We start from the raw sequence: 12,358 nt of genomic DNA, 5'->3' as shown, positions 1-12,358 counted from the left end.
CCTTACCTTCACGTTAGCTTTAACGTGCGATTACGGTACCGCGAGTAAATCCGGTAAATCTCCGCTCGCAACGCCGCTTCCAAAGTTGGTTCCCTAGCACCGTAGCGTGGTAGTGAGCAACTTTCCCTTCTATCTCTTCGCGAAACGAAGCTTAGATCTAGATGAAACGGGGAGGTTTGTGTTTGACGGTTTTGAAATCCATAACTCCGTTTTTGAATCTGGAAAGAAGGAAGAAGCTGAAAATTTGTTCTTACTCACCCACAATCCTTGGGTTTCTACTCTTGAACAAAAGGAAGCAGCGAAAATGGAGGTAGAAGGAAGAAGAAGGAATGGGTTTCACGCGAGGCAGAGGAAGAAGGAGAACTTCTGTTTTCTTTCTTTTCTTTTTATTTCCTTTTTACTTTTCCTCTCTTTCTCTTTCCTTTTCTTCTCTTTCTCTTTCCTTTCTTTTTCCCTCCAAACAATTAATCATTATATATATTTATGGAATATAATTAACAAATATCTCAAAATATTTAGATATTTATTAAATTTACCATTTCGCCCATAACCTCTCCAAACCACTTTTGTTAAAATATCCACTCTCGTCGCAACTCAATTAACATAAACAACTTTTAGCAATTGCGAGACATTTTTAACAAACTCTCCTGAATTAAATTCTTCGTAGAGGATTCACCGTACTTAATTTAATTTATTTATCGACGAGTAATTTTAATCGGCATCAAAATATCTTTTTGGTCATATAAACTCCAAAATATTAATAACTTTGGCTAAAAAGACTCCGAGTTCAATACCAAAAATACACTAAAATACATAAAGTGTACTTTAAAATTATGGGTCTTACACTTTTCAACGGCAACTGCAAATTGACAACATAAAGCAGATGAATCCGAAGATCGAGACGCGACTGAAAAATTATGCGGACCATAAAAATCAATATAAAATAATTAATAATAATTTTTTGAGCAAAAATGGAGTCAAAACGACGAGAAGAAAACTGCAGAAAATGTCTCACGGATTCGTCGGAGCGCCGGAAGGGTCTGACCTTAACTTCACCAAAAAATGCAAATGAGTAGTGTTTCTTGAAGGTTTCGGCGAGAGGAATTCAAAAATGATGTCAGGCTTTTGAGACGACAAATATGGTGACCGTAATCAACCAAAAACAGCTCGCCCAAGGAATAGAACAGAGCTATTTCTGAAAAAACGGAGTAACGATTGATAAAATTGATGCCAAAAAATGGATTCAGTGGCCGATTTTGTGTGGGATAGAGGTTGAGATCGATTCAAATGGCAAATAATTGGTGGGAGGAAATTTGAGAGAAAAAGGTTTTCTTTGAGTATAGTCGTGCGTTTCAGCGTGAACTCTTTGGCAATTTTTTTTTTTTAAATGTAGATGGAAGGGTGCGAATAGCAAGTCCTCAACAATGGGGTGTAGAAAGCAAACAGCCCAAAGGAAACAATATTAGAAGCAAACAACAATGAGGGGTGTAGAAAGTGGTCTATCCCAAACTTTATTTTATTTTTAAAGTGTCCCAAACAAGTTAATTACTTGTTCTATTCATCCATAATTAAAATATTAATCTCTAAAATTCTCACATCTCTTTCAGAATACAAATCCATTTTATTTATTTATTTTTTTTAAACTTTTCTAAAATATTCAACTCTAAAATATGTACACTAAAATACTATTATTTATTGAAAAATATATAAAATATCAGTCAAATATGTACAAGATTAGCACATCATAGAAAACATCCATATAACGAAAATTAGTCGCAAAATTTCTCCACATATATTCTAAAATAATTTTAACACCAAATTAATTATTTAAAACCCTATTTCATTAAGAAATTATTTATTTTAAAATTTGGGGTGTTACAATTCTCCCTTCGTTAAAGAAATTTCGTCCTCGAAATTTGTGGTGATTGAACTAATATCTAACTTATCACCCTCTAATTTCAAACTTAGTCTATAAACGTATTTAAGACATTCACTATTCAATTAAGCACATCATGTCAAAAATCAATTAGCTTAGCATAATAGGCTAACATGACACAACAAATTAATTAAACACATCACATTCAACAATTTAATTATGAAGCGAATATCATGATCATGATTAGTCAGTATCATTTATAGATAAAACTAAGCATGTGAATTTTAGTCAACACCAACTTACTACATTCAGTTACGTCAAATAACACATATATCAAATACTTTTTAAAGTTCAACTAACTTCTCAAACAATATTCTACTAGTTTTACTCTCCTAAAAGGGTGTTTAAATCCTAAATACAATTACTCTATAAGTTTCACAAAGTTAGACAGATAGAGACACATTTAAAATATATCACACCTTCATGAATTACGAACAGAAATGCATATAACAACTCAATGTTTTGCAATCACTTAAGTTTTTTTTTTAAAAGAAAACTAATGTGCATAATTGTAGTGGAATAGAACAATTATGTTCACATATAGTTTCAAACACACCCAAAGTCTAACTTAATTTTAAAGTGTTACACAAAATTCATTTATAGAACTCGTACAATAGTTCTAGGTCCTTATCAAATAAGACAATATAGAACAAAAAGACACTAACACAATGCACTTATTTATTTTAAGCACGTTACTTAGAAAATCAAATATGCTTAATTAAATGTTTAATTTATGTACACACAACCAACCTAATATTCACGTCACGTAATCAGTTATTAAGCATTCAACATTGGTGTCACATAAGATTCATAATCACTCAAAGTTGTATAACAGATGAACATGGTTTCTAACTATTTCCAAAATAAAATTAACAAGTATTTATACTAATAATAACAACGGATTATTATTGTCTCTTTGATCGACGATGAATCATCGGGGTAACTAGTCCCTCTTACCCATGTAGTCAACTACTTAAGGTACCCATAACTGTAGTCATTGAAATTCAAACATGGGTAATTAAAAGTATCTTTAACGTGGTTCAAGAGTGTGAACGCGGCGCCACAACTCCTACTCCTTACTTCAAGTTAAGAATCACTTAATTACACATTGACAATAATTTATTGGTAATTTACAACTAGTTACAACAACAAAGAAATGACACTAATATCAATATATAATCCATAATCCGATTGAAGAAATATAGAACTATTTCACTTTTAGATGCTCTCGACTACTCTAACTCTATACACCAATTCCCAACAATTAGAACACTTGAAACACAAACAATTTAATATTTACATAATCATATACACATTCAAATAACTAATCCAAAAATTAGCACCAAGATTTTACATTCATCTCATAACTCAAACGATGATTCTAAAAATGAAACATTTTCTCATAGAGGTCTAACTGCTCCAAATTGATCACGATTAAATTTTCTTTTGAATTAACCATCACTTAAAAATTACAACAGATGGAGCATATATAGATTTTCCAGATATCAGATAAGATAAATAATTATTTACTAGAAGATACAACACATTACCAAACCAAATTGAATCAGGTAGTGCATAAACCACTTTCAAAGATACACATCATTCTAAAAATTGATTTCTAGACTTAAATTATTATTAAAAAAATATCACTAACCATTTAGCACCAAAAAAAAATCATCGAGAATTCCAAATTTTTCTTTAAGTCATTTTTCAATTATTCAAGTCTAAATAAAAACAACTAAGATAAAATCACGTTTCTAAATACAATAAAAATAAAATAAATCACGGATATTTTTAAAATCTATAAGATTTCTAAAAATTCACTCGTACTTTAATAATCAAAAACACATTTCTAAATAGTTAATCACTGTAAAAATTATTATTTAGACTTATATTTTGAAATAAAATTTAAACTACACATATAGAAAGATAGGAAATTTTCCAATTAATTAACACTTCCAAAATAGTTCCAATTTATTTTCTTATTTTATCAAACTTACAAAAAAAATTTGTATATTTATATACATTAAAGTAGTGCACATGACACAAAACATAAGACATATTGGTTATGATAATGAATTACACTAATTCATAAATCTACAAAATAGTAGCCTCCTCTCAGACTAGCTACCAAAATATAACACACCATCAATTTTAAAGATTTTGGAGTTCTGTTCTAATCTTCAAAATTGAGTCTCAAATAAAAATTGCAATTTTATAATTAATAAAAAGACTGATAAATTTTTTTTTAGTTTATGTACGCATACCAATCTACATGGTCCACTCTACGCATATCAATGTACATGATGCACTCTACACATATCAATCTAATGCATACCATAGAAAACACCCATATATCCAATTTTATAGATGATGCACTCTACACATATCACGTCATGTACAAGATTAGCACATCATAGAAAACACCCATAGTACGAAAATTAGTCGCAAAATTTCTCCACATATATTCTAAAATAATTTTAACACCAAATTAATTATTTAAAACCCTATTTCATTAAAAAAAATATTTATTTTAAAATTTGGGGTGTTACACTAATTATGAATTCATTTTGCTTTTTTGCTTTCTTGGAAAGTTGTTGCAGTGCAAACTTATTATTTATTATTTTATTAGATTTGATTATAATTTTTATTAGTTTCCCTTTTATATTAAGACATAGTTTAGCCTATTTAAAAAGCATATAAAATTTTATATAAATTATCTAGAATTTCATAATTGAATTCATACACTTCAATAAAATAGAAATAAGTATTATAGATTAATAAAAATAACTATTAAAGTAACTTGTAACTACATTTGAACAACATAATTTACCACTCAATTTAATGAACTATTTAATTAAATTACAACAGCAGTACTGGAATTATAAATTTATTCATAATACATCAGGTTACATCAAATAAAAAAAAGCACTAAGTCCAAAACAAAGCTTCCAGATCATCCTCTAGTACTAGTACTCAGCATCAATCACACTCAGTTGCTAATATATAAAAAATAAAAAGGGGTGAGATAAAATCTCGGTGATTTCTAAAAATAAAGGAATGGGTGGTTTTAAATCTTTTGTTTGTAAACAAAGAAAAGTCGTTCAATTATCTCAACATGGACCACTAAGATAATTAAGTCTTGAGCAGTAAAGGTGATTTGGTCAAACCCTAATAATTGTCCTGATTATTCTCCTTTATTTATTTGAACTATGTAACACCCCAAAATTTTCATGTATATTATATATGTGTTTTTTTAGTAATTGGTATTATTAATTTAACAATTATTTTATGTGTAAATAAATTAAATTAAGTTTTATCACACTCTATTCTACGTGAATAATTATAATCTTTATTTTTATTTGATTGATTTGACATGACAAGTACATGAGGACGATTTATGATGTCATTATTTCCTAAATGGACTATTGTGCATTTATTTTATTTGATTAGTTTCGATAATCATGAAATTGATTTTTTGATAGGTTTGTTTTATTTTGTTATGTGTGAGTTGTATTCTTGTCTTGCTTGATTTATTTTAGTTGATAAAATATTAGTTGAATTATTTAATTAAATTATAATTTATATAAGTTATATTGTTTGTTAGTTTTATTTGCCACCAAATAAGTATTCATTTTACGAGATATTATAGAGTTAGCGAAACCCAATTTCTATATATAATTGTTTTGAAAATATTTTTGGTCCATCCTATAAAAACAAAAATTAGTAACTTGACTCATTCTTTTACTCTCCTTTATGACAAGATTTTAAGACAATTCATGGTGTTTTCTTGGCATAATGTGCATTAACTAATTTTAAACACCTTTAATTTATTTTTTAAAGGAAGATTATCAATTTAATTACAAGTTTTTTTTCTTGTGCAATTAAGAGTTGACACAAAAAGACTATTGTCCTTTTTGTATATCATGCATTCATCTCTTTTAAACTAAAATTATAATTTTATTTTAATTGTCTACAAATATAATTCTATGAAATTTTTGGTTTCATAACTATTAGATAAAAAAAATTAAAAGGATGATGTGACAATCTCTAATTTACTTATTTAGTTAAAATTGGTGTGTGACACCCTTCAATATATGGTGAACTCTATTAGTTAATTATAATTAACTCATACACATGATTTCAATTGACTTTGTAACAACCTAATAAAATTAAAGAAATAGTAATTATTGGTAACATAATGTTGGAATTAAGTGCACTTCAAATTTAGACAACAAATCAAGGGTATAGTGAGACGTAAATAGCTTATATGTTCATACATTTCCATTAGGCCACTTGTTGTCACCCCTATTTGTCATTCACACTCTCGAAATAATTTTCTAAGTCGTAAATTCCAATATCTATCGTTGTTGAATTCATTACTGCCTCATGAGCTATTTCTCGTGCGAATTTAGAGGTGTTAAGAAAGAAAGCGCATAAGGTAAGGGCTTTTCCCCATGCAAGGTTAGGCTAGACATTAAATTAATAGTTTGTAAGATATTAATATATGTCTTGATGTCTTAAAAGAAAAATATTGATTTTTATTTGCCTTAAAGAATTTAACTATAATATTTTGTTTTTACGAGTAATATGTTAGCTTTGATAAACTTAATTATAAATTTCGATTTTTATTATTATAACATGAGTAATATGTTTGATGTCATATATTTGATATAAAGTTGTTATTTTTGAGTTGTTTATGTGTACTTAATTATAAAGCTATGATTTTTATTATGATCTCATGAGTAATATTTTTTTAGGATGTCTTTAATTTAAAGTTTCGATATTTGTGCTATTTCATTTCAAAGTTTTGATTTTTAAGAAATCTATATGAGTCTTGGGGGAATTGGTGCAAAGTTTTAATTTTAATTATGATAACATGATTAAGTTGATTTTTGTGATGTTTTTAGAGGCAAACCTTGATTTGTATGTCTAACTGACTAATAATCGGAGAAAATTTATAGTAGAAGAAATAAAGTTTAAATTTGTATGTGTTATTCGTTATTTGAGTTTTGATGTCTATCAATAACACGTCGTAAATCCAACTTTATAGTTTATAAAATGAAAGTAATGACTGTAAGGCATTTATTCACGTGTTTGTGTTTGTGGTTGCCTAAGTAGTTGGTGATTTGGGTTTTAAATATTGTTATCTTTGCGGTTGTCTAAGTGGCTAGTGATTTGTGTTCTAAATATTATCTTTGTGGTTGCCTAAGTGGCTGGGGATTTGTGTTTTAAATATTGTTATCTTTGTGGTTGCCTAAGTGGCTGGTGATTTGTATTTTAAATATTGTTATCTTTGTGGTTGCCTAAGTGACTGGTGATTTGGATTTTAAATATTTTTATCTTTGTGGTTGCCTAAGTGGCTGGTGATTTGTGTGATTATCTAAGTGGGTGGTGATATGTATCTTTGAGCATCACTATCATTTAATGCCATATCATATGCATCTTTGTGGACGCCTGTGTGGCTGGCTATATCCAGATCATATATGTTTAGGAGCATGCATAACTTGCATACATTTTATTGTTATATCTAAGTGGGTGGTGATATGTATCTTTGAGCATCACTATCATTTAATGCCATATCATATGCATCTTTGTGGACGCCTGTGTGGCTGGCTATATCCAGATCATATATGTTTAGGAGCATGCATAACTTGCATACATTTTATTGTTATTTTATTTTGATCTAATTATTTGCTCTACTATTGCTACTTGATTTATTTAGATACATTCTATGACTTTTGATACATCTTTGAGAACTATTAAAGAATCAACTTTTTAAATCTTTTATTATGAAAAGATTTTATATTCATATTTTATGGTTGTTAATTTATTTTTTGGTTTAATTTTTGTTGTGGGATGAGCTGATCCCTTAAATCAACATTTAGGTACTAATGATTTCAAAAAGTTGCATGAATGATGTTTGATTGGTGCATGAATGATGTTTGATTGGTGCATGCACGTGGGAAAATGGGATTTTACTTAAAAATAATGTTTTGTATTACTAAATTTTTGTGGCACATTGTAAAGTTATTTACTCTTCATCATTAACTTTTAATAGAAATGCGGAAGTGATATTTCATTTGCTAGTACAAAATTGAATGTCATTAATTTCAGTTAACATTGCTTCTTTTGAATTTCACTTAAAGAAGATTTATATTATTTTGGAACATAAATGAATATCGATCTAACAACTAAAATATTAATTTTGCAAATAAAACAATAAATAATATTTTAGTAAATTGCATTATGTTCTTTTACAAAAAAAATATATATATATATCAAATCATTTTCTGACGCACCTTCAAATTATTACATGAACTACTCCTTAGAAAAAAATTATAGTTGTTTCTAAAAGAAAACAAATATTTTTAAGGAATTTTTTATTAAAAAATTTGGGGCATTACATTGTGGTATCAGAGCACTAATTCTCGGACCTTGTGGGGGTGAATGTGTCGTGTATGTTGGATGTATTGTGATGTTGCTTGTGTTATTTGTTCGATTTTCTAATTTTTGAATTTTACTAATTACTTAAAATTTTGATTATATGTCATTAATTGTGTAATGTTCTTGAATTTGAATATTACTAATTACTTAAATTTCTGTCATTAATTGTATAACCTCCCTGAATTTGAATTTTACTAATTACTTAAATACCTGTTATGTATTCTTAATTATATTAATTGTTTGGTTTTCTAATCATTGAATTTTTATTAATTACTTAAATCTCTATTATGTGCCATTGATTATGTTAATGTTTTTTTTCCTTCTAATTATTGAATTTTATTACTTAAATTCTTATTGTCATTAATCGTGTAACCTCCATGGATTTTTGTCATTAAATATATGCCTTAATTATTTGGTGGTTTAATGGTGTTATTTAATTGTTTATTTAGTTGTTTTCAAATCTGAAATCTTTGTGTCTACTTGTATGTTCTTAACATTGTCTTTTTTATATTATTTAGAAATATTCTTGTTAATTTGATAGATTTTACTATCTTTCTATGAGTTTTTTTTTATTTGTTTATCGTATAACTATTTTGTTTTAATAATCTTAGACTCTCTACTTTTTGCTCACGTTAAATGTTTTGTGATCTAGCTATTATTTGGTTTAATTAGTCTTGTTAATAATAATCATGAATATTATAAACTAATTTCATCTTCTACTTGATACAATTGAGTATTATTATGTTATAAAATATAGCGTCACATGTTATTGTTGCTATCATTGTCTCTTTTACGTTATTTTTATGAAACTATAAATTTTCGATTGCATGAATTGCAAATGTTTTAAAATGAATATCATTTAATTCGACGTGAATATTAGTGTTAGAAATAAATTTTGCTTTTTAATTTTCTTAGTTAAGATATTTTTTGATATTCCAAAGGTAATTAATAAACTAATTTGATTTTGATTTTGATTTTACTTCTTAAATTAATTTTCTTAAGACAAATTTAATGCACTTACGTTTTCTTTTTGAATTTATATACATATTTAATATTTTTTTTAGTTATGAATATTGTTTACACACCATAAAATGAAGAATTAAGATAGTATGTTGTTGTAATTATTTTACCGTTAATATTATTATTATTATTATTATTATTATTATTATTATTATTATTATTATTATTATTGTTATTGTTATTTGTTAACATTTAGATTTTATTTTATGTTAAAAGTTACATAAAAAAGGACTAAGAATGATTTTCCCTTGTCAACAATTATTGAATATTTTTATTATATAAAATAAATTTTGTCTAGTAACCTAAATTAAAATGTTTTTCCAGTATTTATTATTATAATCTAAATGCCACAAATTTTAATTGTAAATTTTTTTTTTACTTTTTATTTTATCATGATATTAATTTTAAAAGATTGATTGAATTAAAAAGAGTTAATATGGTTGAAATGAATGGAAGACGCGACAATGCCTTCGTGCTATAGAAATGTACTAAAAGTATTTTAATAGTCATGATTTAAAGAAAAATTAATATGATTATTACTAAATGAGTAGGAGAGGTTAATCACGGTGACTTAATTTCGAAGAAGACGATAACAATAATACATTTTTACCATCCTCGATAATATATTTTAACTATTAAAAAGTCTATCAAGATTTATTTTATTTTGCATTGTCTTTATGAGATAAGTTATAATATGTGGGTGCTATTAATAAAGATAAATGTATCGAATTTATGGAATTTAATAAAATTCAATAGGTGAGTTTTATTAATGTGTTTATTTTTATTTGAATTTCAATCATTTTTATTTTCATTAACAAATTTTAAACGTTTTATTATTATTGCTATTACTATTATTATTAATATTATTATTATTATTATTATTATTATTATGGTGATTATTATTATTATTATTATTATTATTATTATTATTATTATTGTGATTATTATTATTATACATCATTCCTTATGAATTTTGCATATTAGCATTGCATTGTCAATTTCGTTATAGAAATGCATTTTTGAAAGGATCTATGCTATCCCTCTTGTTCTATTTTTGAAATTTTAAATTATTATTATAAACATAAAATTATAAATTTGATCTATTTTAATAAACGATACTCTCGGTTTTGTCTCTTTTGTGTTTCTTTATATGCTCACTGGTTTGCATTAACTAGTTCATGTGTTTAACAAGTAAAATTTATACAATTCAAGTTTTTATACTTTAGTTGAATTGTTGATGATTAACTAATTTTTGTGACACTAATGGGGATTCAAAATAATTTTACTTGATTTTTTATGAGATGTGTCAATACGTGTGACTATCTTGTCCATTTATTTTTCCTCTTAGTTTCGAGGACGAAACTATTTTTAAGGGGGTAAGTATTGTAATACCCCAAAATTTTCATGTATATATTATATATGTGTTTTTTTAGTAATTGCTATTATTAATTTAATAATTATTTTATGTGTAAATAAATTAAATTAAGTTTTATCACACTCTATTCTACGTGAATAATTATAATCTTTATTTTTATTTAATTGTTTTGGCATGACAAGTACATGAGGATGATTTATGATGTCATTATTTTCTAAATGGACAATTGTGCATTTTGTTTTATTTGATTAGTTTCGATAATCATGAAATTGATTTGTTTGATAGGTTTGTTTTATTTTGTTATGTGTGAGTGGTATTCTTGTCTTGCTTGATTTATTTTAGTTGATATAATATTAGTAGAATTATTTAATTAAATTATAATTTATAAAAGTTATATTGTTTGTTAGTTTTATTTGCCACCAAATAAGTATTCATTTTAGGAGATATTATAGAGTTACTGAAACCCAATCTTTATATATAAGTGTTTTGAAAATATTTTTTGTTCATCCTATAAAAACAAAAATTAGTGACTTGACTCATTCTTTTACTCTCCTTTATGACAAGATTTTATGACAATTCATGGTGTTTTCTTAGCATAATGTGCATTAACTCATTTTAAACACCTTTAATTTTTTTTTTAAAGGAAGATTATAAATTTAATTATAACTTTTTTTTTTGTGCAATTAAGAGTGAACACAAAAATACTATTGTCCTTTTTGTATATCATGCATTCATCTCTTTTAAACTAAAATTATAATTTTATTTTAATTGTCTACATAAATAATTCTATGAAATTTTTGGTTTCATAACTATTAAATAAAAAAATTAAAAGGATGATGTGACAATCTCTAATTTACTTATTTAGTTAAAATTGGTGTGTGACACCCTTCAATATATGGTGAACTCTATTAGTTAATTATAATTAACTCATACACATGATTTCAATTGACTTTGTAACAACCTAATAAAATTAAAGAAATAGTAATTAGCTGTAGCATAATGTTGGAATTAAGTGCACTTTAATTTTAGACAACAAATCAAGGGTAGTAATGCAACGTAAATAGCTTATATGTTCATACATTTCCATTAGGCCTCTTGTTGTCACCCCTATTTGTCATTTGTATACTCTCAAAATAATTTTCTGTTGTTTTGAAATTCGAAAACCTTTGAAAACAATTTATGCCACCGAAAATATTACTGGGTTGAGTCGCGGACTAGGTCGCTCTCTTTAAGACGTTTCGAGGCACTGCCCAAAATTGTGCAAGGCAGACTATCAACCACGAAGTCCCCAGGATAAAACAGCCCAGATTCACTGTATCGGAGTTCTACTACACTGTAGAAAACCGTTCTAGAATTACACCCTCTGTATGCCAGTCGATAGACCGACACTCGAATATAGCACGGAGGCTACTCAAATATAGCACGGAGGCTACTCAACTATAGCACGGAGGCTACTAAAGAAAAGAAGAAGAAGAATATAAGGGGGAGAAGTGAGAAAAGCCTTAGATATGAAGAGCTTTTGGTGTGCTTTTCCAAGTGAGGTGAGCTCTCTATTTATAGATGAGTTCAGCAACTGGATC

This window comes from Cicer arietinum, chromosome 6 (genome assembly GCF_000331145.2).
Source record: "Cicer arietinum cultivar CDC Frontier isolate Library 1 chromosome 6, Cicar.CDCFrontier_v2.0, whole genome shotgun sequence".
Taxonomy (NCBI): Eukaryota; Viridiplantae; Streptophyta; class Magnoliopsida; order Fabales; family Fabaceae; genus Cicer; species Cicer arietinum.
The sequence above is the reverse complement of the archived record's forward strand: the minus strand, read 5'-3'. Positions refer to the sequence as shown.